This window comes from Adiantum capillus-veneris, chromosome 17, assembly GCF_014529385.1.
Source record: "Adiantum capillus-veneris isolate H3 chromosome 17, ASM1452938v2, whole genome shotgun sequence".
Lineage (NCBI taxonomy): Eukaryota > Viridiplantae > Streptophyta > Polypodiopsida > Polypodiales > Pteridaceae > Adiantum > Adiantum capillus-veneris.
The window spans coordinates 80,190,737-80,214,149 of NC_140947.1; positions in this window are offsets into that span (position 1 = coordinate 80,190,737).

Genomic DNA, 23,413 nt, shown 5'->3' on the forward strand with positions numbered 1-23,413 from the left:
ACTTTTGAGTCTTCTCAGAGAGTACAGGGATGTGTTTGCATGGTCTTATAAGGACTTAAAGGGAGTTGACCCATCGATATGCCAACACACAATCCCACTAAAACAAAATGCAAAGCCTAGCAGACAGAGACCATACACATATAATGATACGTTTGCTAAGCGAATCAAAGAAGAGATAGATAAGCTAATGGAAGCTGAATTCATATACGAGATTGAACACACCGATTGGGTATCTCCGATTGTGGTGGTACCCAAGAAGAACAAAAAACTCCGAGTGTGTGTCAACTTAAAGAAAGTGAATGCTGCAACAATCAGGGACAATTATCCCTTGCCGATAACTGATCATGTTCTAGAGCGTGTATCAGGGAAAACAGCATACTCCTTTCTTGATGGTTTTTCAGGATATAACCAGCTAGCCATAGCACCGGAAGATCAACATAAAACAGCTTTTGCAACGGAGTGGGGAATTTATGCTTATCGGGTTATGCCTTTTGGTCTAACCAATGCTCCCGCAACCTTCCAGAGGCTGATGACGCATGCTTTCAAAGAATACTTAAGGTTGTTTCTAGAAATATACATGGATGACTTATGTGTACATTCTCTTCTGAGAGATGAGCATCTAGAACACCTAAGAAAAGTATTTGAGAAATCTAGGACATATCGCATTTGTCTCAATCCTGAGAAATGTGTGTTTATGGTCCGACAAGGCAGAATTCTAGGACATATTGTCTCACAAAACGGAATATCCACGGATTTAGAGAAGATAAAAGTTATAGTGGATATGCCTAGACCAACCAATGCGAAACAAGTACAGAGCTTTATGGGACATTGCGGTTATTATAGACGATTCATTTACATGTACGCTATAATAGGCCAACCACTTTACAGGCTAATAGTGAACTTTGAATGGACAGAGGAGTGTGAGGAATCATTCAAGAAATTGAAAGAGGCACTCATTACTGCTCCAGTCTTGAAATCACCAGATTGGGAGAAGATATTCCATGTGCATATAGATGCTTCGGCATATGCAATAGGATGCATTCTGGCTCAGCCAGAAGAAGGAAACATGGATTTTCCTATCTGTTACGCCAGTCGACAGCTCAACAATGCAGAGAAGAATTACACCACAACAGAGCGAGAAGGATTAGGAATGATATATGCTGTGAAGAAATTTCGGCATTATCTTCTAGCCAACAAGTTTGTGTTTTTTACGGATCACCAAGCCTTGCTCTACCTAGTGAATAAACCATGCAATACCGGGAGAATAGTGAGATGGTTCATTATCTTACTGGAATTCGACTTCACGGTAGTAGTAAAGAAAGGAAAAACACATCTTAGAGCTGATCATCTTTCGTGATTGACGAATGGAGAAGATCCTATAGGAGTAGATGACGACATGCCAGACGCGTACTTGTTCAACATAGAAATGATACCGAAGTGGTCTCAAAATGTCGTTAGCCTATTAACCTATGGAGGAGAGTTTGATAGAAGAGAATACAACCAGAAACATATTGCTATTCAGCAATCCAAGAATCTTCAATTGGTTGCAGGAAGGTTGTATCAATTGGGAAATGATCATGTTTTACGACTATGCATCAATCCTGAGGAATATAATATATATCTGTGCGAAGCACATGTTCAGGAATGTGCATTTCATTGTTCAAGAAGGAACACATATAGGAATTTGTTACAATTGGGAGTCTATTGGCCAGGAATGAAAGAAAGCGTACATGAATATGTCACTGTATGTATTGTATGTTCATCAAAACCGCCAGCAGAGTATTTGACATTATATCAGATAATGATCGCTCCGAAATGGAGTCAGTATATTGTTGAATATCTCACAAATAGAACTTTCCCAGAAGGAACGTCAAAAGCTCGTCAGAAATTTGTAGAGATAGAAGCTAGAGATTACGCTTTAATAAGAGATCAACTCTATAAGAGAGGTAAAGACAACCAGCTTAGGATTTGCGCATCAGAGTCTGAGTATGTGATAATCCTGGAGCAAGCTCATGGAGGAGTAGGTGGAGGCCATTTCTCAGGTGATAAGACAGAAAAACTTGTCTTAGCCGTAGGAATATGGTGGCCAACATTACATATGGACGTTGAGGAATACGTTAAACGGTGTGATGACTGTCAGCGGACCAAAGTACCACTTAAAAGAGATGATATGCCGCTTAGACCAATGATGGGGGCAAGAGCTTTTGCAAAATGGGGGATTGATTATGTCGGAGCCATTTCACCTCCAGCATATAAGACTCATGCACAATACATCGTTGTGGCTACAGACTATCTAACAAAGTGGGTCGAAGCAAAGGCAACTCAAAAAGCAGATGCCAGGACCACGGCACAATTTCCATATGAATACGTCTTTGTACGATATGGATTGCCAATAGAAATTGTGAGTGATCGAGGCACACATTTTATAAATGAAGTGATAAAGATCCTTCTAGATGAATTCATGGTAACCCATAGGAAATCAGCCCCGTATCATCCACAAGCAAACGGACAAGCTGAAGCAACAAACAAAACCATATGCACGGTCCTTACGAAGATTGTATCTGAGTCGAGAACTGACTGGGACCAGAAGTTGCATTCAACATTATGGGCATATAGGGTAGCATATAAAACATCAATAGGAATGACCCCATATAACATGGTTTTTGGGCTAAATGCTATCTTACCAATAGAATTCTTGATTTCAACCTTAAGGGTGGCTAAGGATCTAGAGTGGACAGGGCACGAGCTTTCTGATAGAATAGATGACCTGGAAAAGCTAGACGAGCTTCGCCTAAAAGCAGTAGCTTCTATCTACGCTCAAAAAAGGCGACAAAAGGAATTTTTTGATAAGCATGTGTGGACTAAAGAGTTTAAGGTTGGGGACTATGTCCTAGTTTACACTCTGAAACAGCATGCTAAGAAGCTTAAAAAGCGAGGGATGGGACCTCTGGTGATTAAAGATCTATCACCAAGTGGAGCCGTCAAGCTTGCTACATTAGACGGAGAAGAAATGCCCAATTGGATTAGTGGATGCAGAGTGAAAAAGTATCTTTTGCCGCTAACCCAAGACATGCTTCTCAAAATACATCAAGAAAAGCTGCGTGTCCAGAAAAAGAAAAAGATTGTGGAGGAAGCGCAAGCCGAGGCGAAGGAAAGAATGGAGAAAAGAAGACTACTACGTCAGAAACAGCGCAATGAAGGAGCAATACGAATAAACGCAGTCAGTATAACAGAAATGGATAATGACAAAGAAGAACCCATCATTGAATGCAAAGTAGGAACCAACCAAATCAAAGCCAGAGCACTATTGGATTCAGGAGCTCAAACTAACCTACTTTCACTCAGTTTGTATAGACAATTGACAAATGACACTAAACTACAAATTGCCAAGCAAGAGTTAAAGAGTTACTCTTAGAATTCAATCAAAACTGTCGGATGCACAGTTTTACATATACAGATTAACCAGTATGTGTATCCTCATATGTTTTACGTGGTTGAAGACCAAGCTACACAACATCCATTATTGCTAGGACAACCATGGCAGAAGCAATACAATGCAATGATTGACTGGAGTTCTAAATTAGTGCTTATCAAATACGAAGGTGAAAGTCAATCAGTTAAGTTCACCAAAGGATCAAAGACAACTCCAAAGGAAGAATCCAAGAACAAAGGTAAACAACAACCAGAGAAAAAGAAGAAGCAATGGCAACCAAAAGTTTCTATACAACTGGATTGCTCTTCGACGAGGAACTCTCAAAAGTGGATAAGGAAGACAAGCAATAATATAACAGCTCAACCTTGGAAAAAAATGGAGTCAAAGTTGGTATGGAGACCAAAAAAGGTTGTGCTAGAGAACACAAAGGTGGAAAACAGAGTCTTCAATACCAGACAACAGAGTGATTCCAGACAATCAAGGACAGTGAAACAGATCTGGATTCCAAAGAAGTTCATGACGGCACAAAGCTATAGCAAGCAAATTTGGATCCCAAAGATTTGTAAACAGGAACTCCCTTCAGTACAATCCACGGAAACTCCTAGGTATTTCAAGGCGAGGAAATCAACACAAAGAACAAAGCAGGTTTGGGTCGCAAAGAGTTTGTGGCAAGCACAAGCGAAGCGGAAGCAGATTTGGATTGTGAAAAAGAACAACAAGGTAAAGAAGAGTCCATCTACTGCTTCTACTACCGAATTGCCAAAACCAACCCAAAACCCGACCAACAATCCTTCAATCAAACAAAGAGCAGCTTTATTGGAAAGATTGTTGTATCATCGCTCTGCAATTGCATTGGAAACTTATGACCAAAACAACTACAATGCTTCGCCCACAGACACTTCATAGTCATCCGGGAGGACTCAGACTAGGAGGGGGGGAGGTATACAGGTATACAGGTATACAGGTATACAGGAGCTACAAAGCAGCTACAAGCGACAAAAACAAAGAAAAACAAAAATTATATTACAAGGGCAGTGTCTTACATGATTTTGCAATTTTTATGTTTGATTGCGGATATTGATAATATTTATGCCCTTATATACCTTGTTTTGCAACAAGAAGAGATCAAATGATGAATTTGGGTCTCTAGACGTGTAAATATCACTAAATAAGAGTGTGTTTGGAGCTAAAAAGTGAAAAAAAGTGGTAATCCAAGTCCAGAAATCACAAATAAGTGTATATTCATATACACAGGGTTACCAGCTATTTATTGTGTATGTTTGGAATTTTTTGGCTTCAATTTGCTATTTTCCTTTATTTTTTATGATTTTCTTAATAAAAATAAAAGAAAAATAAAAAAGCAGGTGAAACGAGATCAAGAAAAAAAAAAGAATATATGGTGATGATCCTAATGACAAGGGCAACCCATGGTAAAAATTGAGTACAATTCGGGAAAAGCTGCGGAAAGCCCGAAATGACAGAATTTTGGCAAAGTGGATAGATTTCTCAGAAACAGGTCAAACGGAGTCCAAATTGAGAAATTTCAAATCCTAAAGTGCATTTCATGACGAGATAGGAGCACATGTCAAATTTGGTAACAAGTGATCCGAGAAGTCCGAAGTTAAGTATTTTTCACTTCACTTTCAAGCTCATTTCCACTATTACCTTCTTGGAGAGAGCAAAGAGCACATAGGAGCATCCAACCTTCTACAGCCTTCTATGACTGCTACGAGAGCTCAGAGGACACCATACATGAGAGGTAGACTCGTTGCCATAAGCTTTTGATGCTTATCATTAACTTTTGTCGCGAAAACTGACCAAAACCAAGAAACAAGAGCAGACGGTAGAATGCTAGGTAGTGGCACAACCGCCTAACCAAACCTTGCAAGAATTTATAGGTGGGTTACCCTAGTATAGAAGATGGGTTTCTAACACTCAAAGCTCGAGAAAGAACGACTAGAAAAACCCTAGGTCAACAGAGCCTGCAAGAGGCAGACAGGAAAAAATTGTCGAAACGACACGAAACTTCACTGGAAGTTCAACCACATCAAGGACAATGCAACCATAGAGTATCCCCAGGTTTGGACCACCAAAAGTAGGTGGGAACAACCGATTCGGCTGCGGACACACAAAGCGTCATTTTGGCATAACGGCTGAAATTGACGACCGAATGAAATGAAACTTCACAAGCAGCTTCAAATATACATGGATGACTTATGTTTGCAAGCAAAACCCAAAAGAAAGCTGATTCACTTACCGATGGTGAAAAAGACGCTTTTGGGCAACCAAAAGGAGAAAGATGGAGAACAGGGAGCCAAAGTCAAGTTCAACCAAATAGATGGCTTCACAACATATCCAATGAGCTGGAAATACAACTCTCGAGAAGAAAAGTTGAAGAAATTCAACTCCAAGGCAAAAAGACGACTTCGGAGACTGAAATGCCTATAAGGGGGCTTTTTAGCTAAACTGATGACTTTTTAAGTTGAAAATTAGTTAGCAGGGCTTAGGGCACTAGCACAAAGCATTCTTTGCACAAAAAGACCAACATTTCAAGAAAAGACAGCATACGCTGTGAGCGGGATGAAAACACACACAGCGCCTCTATAACGACCCGACACACACTCTTGGGAAGATACACACACACACTATGGGGCACCACTCGGCTTACACAACACACCTGGCCGAGACAGGGAACACACCTCTGGAGTGAGAGGAGAGAAACTATCCACTTGCCCACTCCACACAGAGACACACACACACACACACCCAAAAAACTCAGCTCAAAAGAGGAGAATTTCTGATGTTTAGATACAATTGAGCTTGGGCCAACACCAATGGGGCAAATAGCTCACACAATATAGGTAAAATAAGCCAGATACAATCACAAACTAGAGCAGAAACTTCGCTCATAGGAGAAACTTACACAGAAAAACAGCAGGAAAAGAGTGAGGAATTTGGCAAAATGGACAGCGCCATCGCGTCCGGAACGGCCCAAAACCCCAGTCTACAATGTCAAAGTGCTCAAATCCGACTTCGGATGAGCAGTTTACGGCCAAAACAGGCTCCAAAAACACCAAAAACACACCTGCGGCTGTTCCTCCTCTCTTCTCCACGTTTTTTCTGGTCTTCTCTCAGTTTTTTCAGTTCCCACACTTAGCTTTATTACTTGGGCACCCTTGTCCTTTTAGATGACCTCAAACGGACCCCGAACAGGCCAAAAACTGACCTCGCAGTGCATAGTTGTCACCTTTTTTCATCATTCGCACACCTGGCACTCAACTTTTTTCCAATAATGCATCTCGCCACCACGTGAAGTGGCCCCAAAAAGTGGTCCTAATGATGACCTTTCTGCATAACTCTCACCAAAAAACACCCACGTTGTGTCCGTCCTCATCCGCGTGCAAATATTGACCTCGTTCGCCCTCCTGACGCCACTAGATGCCATCTGACGCACCTGCTGACCTCACGTCGTCGGCCCGCGAATAGCTTCCTCGAGAAGTTTTACGCGCTACCAACTCCTCCTTATTGTAGAAAAAACACACTAGTATTGATAATAGTGAAAATCGCTGCACTATGTACATGTTGTCCTACCTGTACACATGTGGGCCCCACGTAACCACCTGGCTATGGAAATTGGGCAATCCTTTATTTGATGCACCATGCATATATATGTACATATGCGCAATCCCGTACATATTGGAGCTAGAGATCAGTGGCCAAAGGTTCCCTCCCAGAATGAGTGGCTTAGAGAAGCCGACGAGGAGGAAGAACAGCCCGAAGTATCCAAGAGGGCATCCACAAGAGCACGTCGGAAACTAGAAGTAGTTTCAGAACCTGCAGAGGATGTGGACGAGCCGTTTAGGAAGAAAGTAAAGAAGAAGGTTGTTCCCAAGCAAACCAAAAGTCAAAAAGCGGCAAGAATGGAAAGACTAGTGGAGCAGTTTAGAGCAGAAAGAGCTCTAAAGGGTGACTTTGAAGAAAAGTGGGTGCCAGACCCCACTAAAGTCGGAACTAGCTCAGCCAAGCCACATATTGATCAATACGATCAATATATTAAAGCTTTATGAGAAGTCGGAGGCTATTCTGGAGCAGCAACCTATCGAGCCATACACTGAAGAGGAGGTACAGCAATTAAAAGCTGAGCTGAAAAAAGACGACAAGGGGAAAAGGAAAGTAGATGAGTCTACTAAGCCTCAAGAGATAGACGGGCAAGCCGACAAAGGGAAAGCCAAGGAAGCTGAGGACAGATATCCCTCTATGAAGGATGTACCAAGCCCTAAGAAGATGGAAAAAATTATGGAGGAGACCACAGTAGAGGTGGACACAGATGATTTGGAAAAGCCAGAGGCCGAGACCAAAGAAAAGAAGATAGATCCAGTTCAGCAAAAGAGAAATGATTATGAGGATCTGGTAGCGATAGGATACACTGAAGAAGAGGCCCTTGAGGCAGTTTATGGGATCACCCTACAAAAACAAGATGAACGGAGAGGGACGGAGGAAAAAACAAAGAGTACAAAAGAAAGTGAAGAGAAACTGGACGAACCGAAAGCACTAGAAGAGCCAAAGCCAGTGGAGGTGGTGGCAGAAAGAGCTTTAGAGTTGGTAGATGATGATGAAAAAGACATGCACATGGTGCATGAACTGCTCAACAAGATAAAAGAAAGGTCCAAGGCAAAGGAAGTAGAGATTGAGACAGCCAAATAAAGGAAAGCGGAGTTGCAGAGAAAATTAGAGAATGCTATGACTGAATCTGAAAGTCATAAAGCATCACTCTATGATGCGGAAAACGAGAGAGACGGCTTGATACTCCAGCTAGCCGAGGCTTCAAGAGAAGTAACAAGTGCACAGGAAGCAAGGGAGCGGATAGAGGATGAGTTGGAGGCGGCCAAGGATGAGAGCTCATTGAGCTAAGGGAGAGAGTCGAGCTCCAAGAAAGAACATATCACTAGACTCAGGACTCCCCCTAGAGCTAGCAGAGCAGGAACCGAACAAGAGGGAGTTATCATACCAGCTTTGGAAGACCAGGTCCGAAGCTTACAAAGAGAGCTGAGATTAGAGCAAGTGCAAAGGTTGCACATTGCGGAGGGATCATTGGCCGCAGAGGAGAGGCTCACATTAGAAAATCAAACACTACGGACAGAGAATGAGGCCCTCCGCAAACAGCTCCAAGATCTACAAGAGCAACAAAGAAGAGAGACAGAGACACCACATGAAGAATCACGTGGAGCAGCCATAGAGCTACCAGAAACTGGAGAGGCAACCACAATTGAAGATCCAGCCCCAGCTCAAGAGGTGGCCTCGACTTCAAGAATCTCTGAAGAAGAAGAACAAAGGCTCCATGACCAAATAGAAAAGTCAGCAGAGGAGAGTGCCAAGGCGGAAATGGAATGGGAGAGGAGAATCCTAATCTCCATTAGACTTCAGGGACTTGACACAAAAGTGCTCCATTAGCCTACTATCGACGGCCGACACGGTGACTGATATGATGTACGATCTTTCATTGCAGCCTTCTCCAAAAGTGTTACACCTCCTATACCAAAGGATTATGTTTTTGCCTAGCTTCCACATGCAAACATTCGAAGAAGCTTTCTACACAGGCTTTTTCACCCACGAAAGCAAAATATTCGGCCCAACCTTGACCATCGGCAACCTACGATACGAATCACATTTGCAGATGCTCAAGACGACAGGAATTAATTGACCAAGCATAAAAGTCATGTCAGGGACGACATGAACGCGGAGGGGGGGAGTGTTGAGCCAGCAGAGGATCACACCCACATTTTTGCTCACACTCATCATTTTGTAACCATTGATTGTAATAAATGTCTTTTCGACATTGATTTTGATTTGAGCCATTCATTAAGTAACGGGACTCAATTGAGTTTCCAGCTTGTAATCCCGAAGTAATTTCACTTGCTGATGTAATTAGTTAGAGATGTTCTCACCTCCAAGGCTGAGGTATATAAGCCAAAGTTTTTGTAACCTAAGGACATTCAGATTATTAATCAAAGTGAGTTTTTTGAGCGTCGTGACTGTGTCAGAGAGTGAGAGAGAGAGAGAGAGAGAGAGAGAGAGAGTCTTATCTACTTGCTACGCGAGCTACGGAGCCGCCATTGGAGAAGCGACACCGACATTGTGTTAGCAACGGCGAGAGCTACGCACAGATACCAAGAGTGCGCGCTATCGGCTTCTATGTGTGGTAAGTTCCTACGAGCTTCGGTGTGAGTTTTCTTCCAACTCGTGTGTCGGAATGGAGCGTGCAGCATATCTATAGAACCACAACAAGTAGAGCTACACATTAGTACCATCGGGGTCAAGTTTCGATCATCTGTATTTTTCGGCCTGTCTTCATACGCGTTTACCGCACGGAGTGGTTATAGGTTGATTTTGCAGTTCAAGTCTTTAGGGTGTTGTTCTTACCTAGTGTATAGAATTACCCTTGAGTTTGAGATCGATACAATGATTCTAGATCCTGTTTCGTATAGCATTCGTTCGTAGTACGGATTTCAGTCACTTGCGTATTTTAGAACTTATATTTGATTTCCTTAGTAGTGATTGTCATTAGAAGGTCGAGTAGGTGATTTGACACCCACCTAGTTGTTTCCATACGTCCTCGTCTGACAAATTCTGTTGTTGGTTGAGTTCTCGCTATTTAGCTTCCGCTAGCGGCGTAACCGCCTTAACAAGGATCATAGTCCTAGAGACAGACGTTGTGGGTACATCGTAAATTCAACTTGGGTCAGAACCAAGCAAATAGGGCCCTTTGGAGATTCTTGGGGCCCCTATTCGCCTAGTTTTGACTCAAGTGATGTCACCTATTTTGACATTAGCACATGAGATAGAACCAAGCAAATAGAGACCTTGAGGGATACTCGAGGCTCAATATTTTCTTGGTTATGACACCAAATACATACCAACTTTGAATAGTAGTTTTGGCTTGCTTTTTCTTTCACTCATGGGGGTCGTAGTCCTGGAGATAGACGATGTGGGCAAGGATACATGTGAATAAAAACTATTCACGTTCTTATACAACACTCGTGCTCATCAACGTGCACCAGAACTATCAAGAATGTTTAATGCAGAGTTTTCTATACAGAGGATTATAGATTTCTCATTTGAGTACCTACAAAACCATTTGCAACAGCGTGAGGCAGTCATTTGTGACAATTCCATGACAGTTGTTGATGGCATGAGATATGTGTACCCAACCAACCCCGACCTTGACAAGAGTGCTTCAACGAGACTGAATCGTTCTCTAGAAAAGTGTCCCTCCAATGCACTGCTTATACAAGGCAGGTGTATGAAGCACTTCAAAAGTGTTTCTTAGTGGAATCCTACCATCGGTTTGTCTGTTACTTGTACTTGCAGATGGATGGTGAGTCAGAGACTTCCCAATCCTCAACAACTTTTGGTAGTTGTCCATTGGCACCGGAGGAAGAGGTGGAGGATGTGGAGGTGCATTTTGACCCAAAAGAAGAGCGGGTAGAGGTATTAAAGGAAACATTTGATGCGAGCTTAACTCTTGTTTCTCTTGCGGATGCATCATTAGGGTGCAAGCAAGAAATCTCAAATAAGGAAGTGACTTTTCCTCTGAATTGTGCTCCCAGCTTTGCTATGGCGGGCGACACCCACTATGTTCTGCTCACAGATATCATGCATGAATTGAATATATGGGAGGACTATTGCCTAGTTGCAATTGTGAATTTTTGTGATGCAGACATGGTATTTGTGGATGATGATGGAGTGAACCAACATCTTATTGATGACACAGCTGTCCACGACTCACAGTTTACTTCATGGTGGCAATCGATCAAAGATACATTCAATGAAGCAAAGTTCAGAGAGGCCAATTTACCAATAGATGAGCATTTTCAATCGACAAAAAAACAACTCGTCTTGGAAAACATGGGTAGGCCCGTGGCACCCATAGCTCAGGTAATGAATAGTCAGTCTATTCACTTGTGGGTAAGGTCGATGCTGGAAATGGACGAGAATCGGATGGTAACTTTTAAAGGCATTCAGATGGTATCGGATATGGCCCAATGATAAAATATCATGATCAATCTTTTTGCTGACAGGTGCTAGTGTATGACGATAGTTTCCTTAGAAGAGTGGGAGGGTCACGGCAAGGGCTTGTCACTGGAGTACAAGGCAAGGATGTGGCGTCGTCTTACTACATCAGGCGTTTCAACCACAAAAAGGTTTGTAGAAACAATTCAAGTACTTGGCAATTGTACTCATCTTAGTTATGGCCCATAAATGCTTTACTATTTTTTTGTAGATCATTATATACCACAAGGAATACTCCAAGGACAATGCAAAGTTTCCGTTGTTTGCAATGAAAGTTATTACAAGATTGTGTGGTGGGCACCCCCTCCCACTAAACGCAGAAAGAATAATTCTGGTTGAGAAACAGTTTGCTCTACGCGTCTTTGGCATTGAGTATGGGTGCCAAGCACTGAGAGCCCCCTATTTCATGTCCTACACAACTCAGGCTCTGGCTGCAGGGATTGAAGACCCGGAGAGCTTAGATCCATACAACAAGAGATTTTTTTTGAGGGAAAGAAGACGCCCGATGCCCGTGGGGATGTTGCCATCAATAGAGAAACGAGCTTGTCTACAGAGCTTGCACATTGAAGAGGTACAAAGTGAGGAAGAAGGAGGTGCATCAAAGAGGATAAAAATGATGGTGGGCTCAGGTCCATCTTCTCCCGCTCTTGACTCGTGACTGTCACCACCTCGCATGGCGCTTCCCCGCATTTGAATTTCCCCAAGCCATCTGTTTCTTCTCTTTGCGGATGTGTTGTAAAGGCCGTGTAATTTTTGAACTCTTAAGAAGCTCCTTCTACCTTGATCTATGAATTAGTTGTCTATAAGTCCATTGGTGTAACTCTAATAGGCTATTGTCCTTATCCTTTCCTCCCCCATGTCTAGTGTGCTTAAAATAACCTATTCTTGCCATGTAGTGGATTTTTTCCATGCCTTGTGTGGACCATATTGATAGTGAGCCGTATGTCTTGGCAAAATATGGACCATGGTTGAACAGTATGTGCTGCATTGAAATAAAACAAAATGGTTAGTAGAGTACAATTTAAAATTTTGTTTTGTATATGTAGAATGCTAACCCACCATGTAATGTGTGATATGTTGCCCACCCCAACCTATAAGGTAAACCTTCTTCCAATCCAACAAGGCTGCTTGAAGCGATGTGAGCTTACTTTGGTCCCAAGAATGTTGCTCAACGTAGTGGAAAATTTTATCTAGTGATTTTCACACGTTCACCTTGTGATTTTGGATTGCCCCACCACCAACATTGTCTTTAACCACTATATGTAACTGTTTCCATTTAAACGGGTTTCTCCTTTCTTCTCTATCTGAATCCTTGAGGCTAAACCCAAGAAACCTTCTGGCCTTCACGCTGCCTATCGATGCTTTCCTAGGTAACTTGTAACAACTTTGAGACATCTTAGAGTCCTCTTCAATTTTGACATTGCCTCCATGCAAACCAATATCTGAGAGAACTCCCTCTAATGCTTTGATCACTCTTTTTGACTCACTCTCTGGCTTTAATGTCCATGCAAAACATATGTACAAATGAACCACCTTTTCAATTATATGACAGAGTGCATGAAGTGTACAGATGTGAACTCTACTTAGAGGAATATCAAGCACTGGCCTAAAAGCTTTATCTTGAAGATGTCTGTCAGGAGCTCTATTCCATTGCACACTCTCAAGAGATTGTGCATCAGCCATGCAATATAAGCATGGATGCTCCATGTATGATGTTGTACATACACTTAAGAGTCTTTATGTCACCTGCCATGTGCCATTCCACTGTATATTCACCAAATCCTTCCACTGAAAGAACGACTATGTTTCTTTGTTCACTGCTGATAGAAGGAATTTGGGTTTGACTAACAACCCAATCGAGGATTTCAAAAATTTCCTTATCAACTTGCAATGAAAAACGAAAACACAAAATCAACAATCAAATAATCAATATTTTTGTTATTATAGAGTGCACGAAGTATACCTCAAATAATCCTAGAGTTAGAATCTTGTTTTTGGATTGCATGTTGAAGTATCGTGGATCCTCTTTCGTTATTGACGGATCCAAAGCTCTGTTCATGAGGGTAATGGTGACTCTCTCCAGCTTCTTGTTCTTCAGGACCTCGCACTCGTCGAGCTTCAAAACAAACTTGAGAACCCCACCACACTCCTCTCGACTGATGTCAAAGAATTGAACTGCATACCTTTACAATGCTTCAAGATCAAGGAAGAGGTTGTTGTGATCGTTAAACTGTACCTCTCTGCCGCCCTTGCCTAAGAACGTTGCTTCAATATGAAATGGTGATCCAAGTTTCTCAAACACCTCATTGTTTATGTGCCGATGAGGAGCCTTTACATGTGATGGCTTAGCAGCAATGATCCTCTCTGTAGTTTATTTTGAGACTTTTTAGCTAATGCTTTGAAGAGTGCCCTGTATCCCATCTGTGAGATGCCACTCTCATCAAGTATTGCTTGCACTTTCATTGGTTCCAATTGATTCTCGTTCATGAAGGAGGTAAGGAGCCTCCCTTTCAACTTACAAAATTTTTTCTGAGTTATCATCTCTTCCACTACTTCATTTGGAACTAGACGGCTGTAATGCACTATGGCATTGAAGCCTGCACCGTTCGGGTTTGTATGCAGTAAAGACCTGCCAAAAAAGAACCATGCGTTATGATCATGCATAGGAAAGTGTATTGATTTCTTAGTGAAGCACATTGAAGATACAAAAGCACAAACAAACTTCAAGTTACCTTAAAGCTCGTATTTGTTTTCTCAGGTCACCACTACCAATCTCCATGTTCTCAATGTTTCACTAATCTCGTTTTCTTTTTCGACTACCAAGCACGGTGTCTTTCTCTCACAAACTTGTGATCTTCTTCTCAAGGCCTTGGATTGTCTCTTTGTTTGATGAAATATTTTGAGAGCATGCTTCATTAAGTTTCTTCAGATGCATGTTCTCCATCACCAAGAAGTTTCTTTGCCTTTTCGCATTCAATCCTCTCATTTCCAAATGTTCGGTGTATCCCAATAGCCCATCCCTGCCATCGCCTGTGAAATGTAAGAGGTTAGTGATATTAGAAAAGGGAGGTGGTGCATTTGTCGTAGGATCCTTTGGATAAATAGACCCATCGGTCCACAAATCCAAATGATGTTCCTTGTTTGTCCTTCTAAGTTATTTCTCCCGTTGAGATAAGAAAGACTCCCTCCTACATTTCTGCAACGGTGCGTACTCTTGCAATACATCAACGTGAAGATGATGTGTGTTCTTTCTTTAGGTAAGTGTTAAAGATGAAGGGGTTGAGGATTGCAAGTTCAAATTGGTGTTTTCATCAGAAAAAGAAGCATTATCCATTCCTAGAGTTGATAGAGAAAAAGAGACACTCGAAACTCGTGAAATATCTCAGGTTTTGGGAGGGAAGACCATATTCTCATGTTTAGAGTTGATAGAGTTTGTGTGGCTTATGTTTTTGGAGGAAATGCTTGTAAGTTGGCATTTCAAATCATTAGTCATACGGTTAGTTGGATTCCTGACAAGAGAATGAAGGATAAGAATGATAAAGACAGCGGCTACCTACCAAAGAATGTCATTTTGGCTTTTTATTGGCGCAAAAAAGTATCACATAAAATGCACAATTTAACATTTTTATATTCTCTCTCTAAGCCTACGTGGAATTTCTTACAGGGCCCAAAAGTGAGTCCAACTTTCTCCTAATAAGTCAAGCATCCTAGCTATCCACGAGACAACTTTTGATTTTCACCATGGGAACGTGGATATAACCAATGCATGGGATATTAGTTTTATCTCAAGAAAAAAGAAATTTGCATAAGAAAACAAAGAAAGAATAAGGGTAAGTTGAAAAAATAACTTGTTGGAAAAGTAGCTTCTTGCATAAGTAGCTTGTTGGAGAAGATTTGAAAAGGAAGAAAAAATATCAAGATATGCAAAATTAACTTATCTAAATAAGTTAAGGGTCTTATCAAATTAAGCTTAAAAGGAGGCCTTCCCTACTCATTAAACACTTCTCTTCTCTTCACATTTTGAAAGTGCAAGCTTGATAGTGAGCTATGAAAGCCAAAGCTAATTCTCCTTCATACACACCCTACACACACCTCTCACCTCAAGAGAAGCCATAACCATAATCCAAATTACCATTACACTCTTCAACTTCTCTCTCTTAACCTACAAGCTTTCCATATCTTGAATTTTCTCTTTATTCCCATAGCCAAATCGGTGGATTTCAAGAAAAGTGAAGCTGAAAAGAACCGGTTACACCAATACACTTCATCCTTGCTCTTCCAAAGCATGGAGAAGACTCTACCATATACACACTACGGTAAGGTTATCTTGTTATTTCCCTTTCTTGAAAGAGATTTACTTCATGCTTACTAAAATTCACGCTTAATCTCTTCAATTCTCATAAGCAATAGAGGAAAACATAAGTCGTATATGTGCAAGGTTTTGTTAGTAATGCAAATTAGATTAATACTTAATTTTCTCAAAGAGAAGTTGAGGTTTTGAAGGTTAATTTAGTATAACCAAAGGAAGTTAATTGAAAAAGAGGATTTCCCATAAAGTCATCCCTTCTTTTCCCTCTTACCAAATGGACGGTTCCGAAACCATAAGCCTCTTCTAGCAACATAATTAATCCTCTCCACGGTAGTAAATATAAGCCTAAATCTCTTCTTAAAGAAGAATTATTAATCATTCATACACTATTACATGCATATTCTATGATACACTAGCATGTCCACTCTTAGGAACTTCGTAATTTTTACACTACCATGTATAGAAGGGTTTCACTCTTGCAATAGAACTCAAAGGAAGTTTTTGATTAATTATCCAAGATTGCAAGTTGGTGCATGTCAAAGTTTTGTGCGTACCACGCATAGACACACCAAGAAAAACTCATTATAGAAAGCATATGCACTGTTCATTTCAAGTTTGTCTACTTCCAAGTTTGTTTTGCAAATTTGAAGGGGGAAGTAAAGGGATAGCTTCACGGATGTTGTGACCATGTTGCTTGAACATAAAACTCCCATCACTTCTAGGGAGATGCTCCATGGATGGCAATGATAAAAAGGGACTAAAATGGGATTCATCGAAGTCGGGGCTAAGTTGAAACTTACGTCGAGACAAAACCTTAAACTTCCAAGAGATTCGTTGTTTTTTTCTAAGGTTTTGTTTTGAGTAGAAAATTAAAAGGAAATAGGAATTAAGGGATTATAACTCAAGTAGCTTAATCTAAATTTAAACTAGGATTAAAAACATTACCGAGAAGGTTGACGTGGATAGCCCTAGCATAACATAGAGATTTAAGGGTAAACTTTTCTTCGTGTTTGGAAAAAAAGGCCGGCACATATGTTTACCTATGGGATACAACGGGGAATGGTCCTTTTTGGCTAGGACTGATAACTGTTGTCTATGTTTTGCGCTCGGTTCATTCATTGCCCTAGAAATGGGATTGAATGGGAGTGTGTCCCGACCGGGTGGATGGGACCTGTGGATGCATCTGGAAATCGGAATAGTCCGGGTAGGCCTGACGCCGACATGAAAAGGAGGAAGGCAAAAATATCCATGGAGGGATCATGATAAGGGAGGAGGATGTGATTTACTTAAGGAACTTTTCAAATTGTTTGTTGATAAAAAGGAACCTTGGAAAGACTAGGAACCTAAGGGGCTATTCTGCAATTGAACAAATGGTACTTGACTTTATTCAAGAAGAAGGCATTGAAGAGGTCACTATTTGCAATGCGGTAATCATGATTTTGTTGTATGCTATAACATTTAATGGCCTAGTAACTTGTGTGTTGTGGAAAATAGCATAAACGTGGTGAGAATTTCATTAGAATAGATTCCTAATGAGCATAGCAAGAGTGCTTGCATGGAGAGAGAAGAAAAAAGCATAACACCTAGTTAGATAGGCATGAACAATACTTCAAAAGAGAGAGAAATTAAGCTATTGATAATAATTGAGGACCGGATTTACCATGGAGCCGGTCCCCCCTCCAAAAGGCTTTGTATTATAGGTTTCTCCCATCAAGGGAGACATTTTACAATACAATTCTTTGTGTTTCTTCAATAACTTGCTAGTGCAATAAAGATCAAAGCTTCAAGCACCTAGATCACACTTATAACACACAATATCAATTCCCTCACGGTCTCAGACCAAGACCTCACACAGCTTCAAACATGGTCAGAGCTAGCGGGGTATGAGAGTGGATTGAGAGGAAGAAGGAGTATTCTTACGAGAAAGAAGTATATCTCCTCACATAATCACTTATAATAGCTTAGCATATCTTAGTAATTAGCATGGTAGAGGAGATATGCATGCATTGGAGCTTGGCTCTTGGTTGGATTTGCATCACAAAGCCAAGAGTTGTTGGTGTAGGCCTCCGTTCTCACAAGCCTGGAATAGATGATGATCTTTCCATTAAAGCTTGAGAATGAGACAGAGTATTCCTTACTTTCATACATGAGTTTGTGTGACTGTGTATGTGATAATGCCTTGCAAAAATCAGCCCCCTCTCTCTCTCTTGGTTGACCCCTCTTGCTAATTGCACCTGCTTGCATCCCATTGGCCCCTGTAAAGCTTAGCCAATCACAATTAAGAATCATAAGTGATAGTCTTGTGACAATTGTCCCCCTTTCCCCTTTTGTGAGAGATTTAGGTAATTAAATGATGCAATTAAACTCTCATTGGACCCCTTAGTCTTCTGGCCAATAGGAATCAGGAAAGCCATTGGGCTGTTGAATGCTCATTGGACCCCTTCGAAGACTGTCCCATAGTCCTCTAGAGAGCTTAATTTCTGTTAATTCTTTTATCAAGTGTTTTAAAATAAATTAAACTAAATGTACTCTAGACTAATTCTCATTGGTCCACCTCTATGGCCATCCAATAGGATTTGAATGCACCTTCGGGACAACTGGGCTAGGGAGCTGACATGTGTCCAATTCCCTTTGTGTAAAGGGAGCCTGCTAGAGTGTGTGTGTGTGTGTGTGTTTCTCTCTCCTCCCCAACAATTTGGGCTGGACCCCTCCTATCAAGAGATATGTGAATACTTTAGGGTCTTCACATAATTATCCAATTTGCCCTAGGTTTTGACCATTGGACGCAACCTTTAAATTTTGGAACCTTAGCATTTTGGAAGTCTTAATGGGCTGACCCTTAGGGTCTTTGAAGCCCATTGTTGCAATTTCTCTTTTGTAGATGGCCCCCCTTTTGGATCCCTATTTTCCCTCCTTTGGATCCCTACCGTGACTGGTCTGCCAGCTTAACCAATATTCTAGCTTTTTCTCCCCTGGTACTTTCCCATATTAAATGATCAGTTTAACATGAGAAAAATAATTTAAGAGAATCAGATATTAGCTATTATGACATTATCTCTCTCTTGAAATGATAGTCGTCCTCGACTATGGGGTAGAGAAGATAAAGCCTATTGATTAGTCCTTTCCTAGTGGGTAGAGGATCCATATCTTACCCTACAACTTCATTCCATAATAGATGACTAATCCATTTGGCACTTGAGAGCCTAATCTGCCACAAGAATTTCTGCGCATTAGTCCTATCAATCTACCATAGTAGAGTGACAAGCTCTACTTTGTGTTTGGAAGACGTCGTCTCCGCAAACTTTATCCTAAGCATGCATACTAAACATTTGTGCACAATAAAGAAAAAGAGAGTCTTATAAGACAAAAAAACTTTGTTCATTTTAAACATTTGTACATTTGCTTACTCTAGGGAAGCATTGTAAGCATTGACAAGGTTTAGATTATCCTATAATTGTATGCCTTGCATCCATCTAGCATCTTCAAAAGGATAGCTCTTAAACTTAATAAGATACCATCGGATAATCGTACCACCTCTCAATACCTTGTCTTCATGTTGGAGAATGGATTCACTCTGTAGCACCTCTTCTTAGTCCTCAATCTCCCCGGTGGGTCTTCAATAGTTGGTTCTTGAGGTGGCTCTCCTTTGTAAGTCTTTAGTAGGCTCACAAGGAAAGCATTGTGTATGAGCTAATGATTGGGCAGATTGAGTTGATAAGTCATCTCATTGATTGGTCTAAGAATCTGGAAGGGACCATAGAACCTTTTTGCTAACTTAGCGTAGTACTTTTGATGTCCCGTAGGATTCTTGCCCGTCATGTGCATTTATCAAGCCTTGGGAAATTTAAGCAAGACCCAATCATTTTCTTTAAAGGCTTGGTCTCTTCTGTGCTTATTAGCAGTAGCCTTTTTCCTTTGCTGTGAGATAGACATAACATCCTTTATCTTTTGGAAAGATTCTTATAGGTCTCGGCTATACTCATCTACAATGAAGATCTTCCCGTGTACCTTAAGTAGCAAGGGACTTTTGGATCTTCCATCCATTAGCTTGAAAGGTGACTTTCTCATGGAGGTATGTATAGTATTATTGTAGGCATACTCCACTAAGGGTAAGTACTTCTCCCATTGGGACCTTTGATCTAATTCCGTTACGTAGGCTTTTAGTAGATCAAGAATTGCTAGGTTAGCTATTTCACTTTGGCCATCCCTTTGCGGGTGATAGGCCGAAGAGAAGATTAGCCTTGTCCCTAAATTCTCAAAGAGACCCTTCCAAAAATTCCTGGTCATTCTAGGATCTCTATCCAACACTATGGGCATCGGAAAGCCATGGTACTTGAAGATTTGTGATATGAAGAGGGTTGCCATTTGATGGGCTTTGATAGTCTTTTTAACAGATATAAAATGAGCTTGTTTACTCAACCTGTCTATTACCGTCCATATTCTTGTATTCCCATGGATAGACTTAGGCACTCCAATGATAAAATCCATGGATATGCTCTCCCATGGTGAATTAGGGATTGGCAAAGGTTGAAGCAATCCAGGTTGCTTCCCTCTATCAAACTTTGTCTTTTGGCATACCACACATTTAGAAACATACTCTTGTATGTTTGCTTTCATGGCAGGCCAATAGAAATATTTTTATATCCCTTCTAGGGTAGACTGAATCCCTCTATGCCCCACATAAGGAGGAGCATGAGATTCATACATTACTTTCTCATGTAGTGAGTTAGTAACGTATAATCTATTACCATAGAGAAGATAACCATCTTGTAAGGTAAATGGTTCTTCTTTCTTCCCTAGTGCAAGGGCTGAAATCACATCTCTAAAATCGGAATCAATAGTGTACTCATCTATCACAGAAGATAGATCATTGTGAGTTGCTATGGAAACCGCATTCACTCTTGGCCGTCTTGAGAGCGCATCAGCTACTTGGTTACGCTTGCCAGCAATGTGAGCAATATGAAAATGAAATTGCAAAAGGAAATTTTCCCACCTTATTTGTTTGTCGGAGAGCTTGGTCTACATCATGAAGTACTTAAGGCATTGGTGATCCGTCCGCAGAATGAAAGGAGTCCCCAATAAGTAGTTCTTCCACGAGTCTAAGGCATGTAGAACTGTGACGAGTTTCTTTTCATATATGCCTAGAGATTGCTCAACAGGGTTGAGCCTTTGACTTTTATAGGCTATGACATGCCCGTCTTGGAGCAAAAAAGCTCTAAGGAAATCACCACAAGTGTCACATTGGACCTCAAATGGCCTCGAGAGATCCGGTAGTGTAATCACATGTTGAGAGATAAGCTTTTCTTTAAGCTTTTTGAAAGCATTGTTCTCATTTGGACACCGTGTATACCTAATGTTTTTCTTTGTTAGGTCATGTAATGGTCCCGCGATTTGTGAGAAATTTTCTATGAAGCATCTATAGTATGCACACATACCTATAAAGCTTCTTAGTTCATGAAGATTCCTTGGAGTAGGCCATCCTTTTATTCCCTCTAGCTTTGATGGATCCATTTGGATGCCATCTTGAGAGGTAATGTGACCTAAATACTGAATCTCTTGTAAGAAAAACTCACTTTACTCTTGATTAATATAAAGTTTATAGAGCTCTTTATTGACTTATTGAAAACTTGTGTATGTACAATGCGTATGGTGTTACCCAACTCCTTAGCATCTATGTACATATCTTTTTCCTTGAACCTAAAGTAGATCTGCCTTTCAGGGAATTTAACATTGGCAACCATGCAATCAAACCATGGTGCCCCTAGGATTACATCCTCATGCTTGAGAGGAGAGATAAAGAAGTCCTCTTTGTCCACATAGCTTTAGACATGGAGCCTCAATTTCCAAATTAAGGGAGTGTATGAAGCTTCTTGCCCCTTGAAAGCACCATCGATGGGTAGGACATCTCCCATATCATAGGCTTTGATGCCTAGCTTGGTGTCCAACTCTGTGGATATGAAATTGTGAGTAGAACCAGGGTCAAAGAGAATAAAATCATCATGTTCTCTTACATTTCCCCAAGCATGGCATAGAGGAGATCCTTTGTGGTGAGCTTCCTCTTCTTGGATTTCAACCAACGTAGCTCTAGGAGGCTCATTTCTTGTATTCTTGAGGAGACAAGCACGATAGGCATGCCCTTGCTCCCCGCACTTGAAATAGTGGTTATCTTTACGATAGTGCTCAAGCTCTTTAGGAGAAAGTTTATTTTTTCCTTTACAAACTCCCTTCTCCTTAGCTTTGTTGGTGTTGGTGTTGCCTTTAGGAGACTTTTGGACATTGTCCTTCCTCTTAGGTTCATTGTTACGGTCCTTGTTCTTCATGGGCTTAAGATTTCTCTTAGCCCCTAGTTGGAAATTGATCCATGAAGCCACCATGGTATGGTGTATGAACGAAGATATGGTGCGTGGCCTTTGGGAGTGACATACTCCGCCATATCTTTAGCTAGACCCGTACACAAATTATTATTTTTTGCTCTCCAAAATCCATCTTTTTGTTGAGATGTCGAGCTCTACACCTTGAGCTGGCATCCACTACGGGTCTTGGCCACTTATGGCATTTACTCACAGGCGCGTTAGGTGACCGACACGGAGGATCTCTGCCAGTGATTCTACAGCTGGACTACACTTATAGTGCAAGCCTAGTACGCTTCTAGCGAGTTCACACTTAGTGACCGCATGTACATATGTGCTACTTTTCAGCTTTAGCACTTAGTCATTTTGTACTCTCTTTTCTGTGAAGAAGAAGAAGAAGCTTTCCATCTCTGTGTTCTTTGTGCTTGTCTAGTGTAGCTCTCTTGTATCCTCATTCTTTACATGGTATCAGAGCCTGGTGCAAGCAAGAGAGGTTAAGAGAGCAAGAGCATCACAATCCCTTCATTCGCACAAGTTTCTGAACAGGTCTCCAAAGTGCAGTATACAGAGATTTATTGTACAAGTACAGTGGTTGTATGTATGCTTGATTGTGGACACTCGTTGAGTGTAGAAAGCGTTACAGGTACCACGATAGCAGGTTCAGCAGATTTGCAGGTTTTTACAGATTGCAGCTATTTTGTCTTAGTGCTTCAAGATGTCTGACGGTTTCAGTCAAATTGTTACTGAGAAGCTTGAGAAAAATAACTACCCTGCATGGAAGTTCAGAATAACAAATTTCCTAAAAGGAAAAGGTTATTGGGACTATGTAGAAGGAGACAATGAAAAGGAACCAGAGATTCCCAAGGCAAATGCTACAGCAGAACAAAGGAAAGCTTTGAGGGACTGGCAACAAGGCCAGAGCAAAGTGATGTATTGGCTTTCTATGGAGAAACTTAGGCAGAGTGTTCGAGGTGAACACCAAGGCCAGGAAGCTTCAACTAAAGTCGGAGCTAAATCAGGTTAAGAGGAACAACCTCTCAATCAATGATTATGCCTTGAAGATCAAGAGTATCATTGAGGCTCTTGGATCTATTAAAGTCTTAGTGGAAGACGATGACATTGTCCGTGCATGCTTGGATGGTCTAGGGGATGAGTATGTACATTTTAGGTCTTCCATGAATACAAGAGACGACATCCGCGTGTTCCAAGATTTGATTTCTATGCTTATTCTTGAGGAGAATAACCTTGACA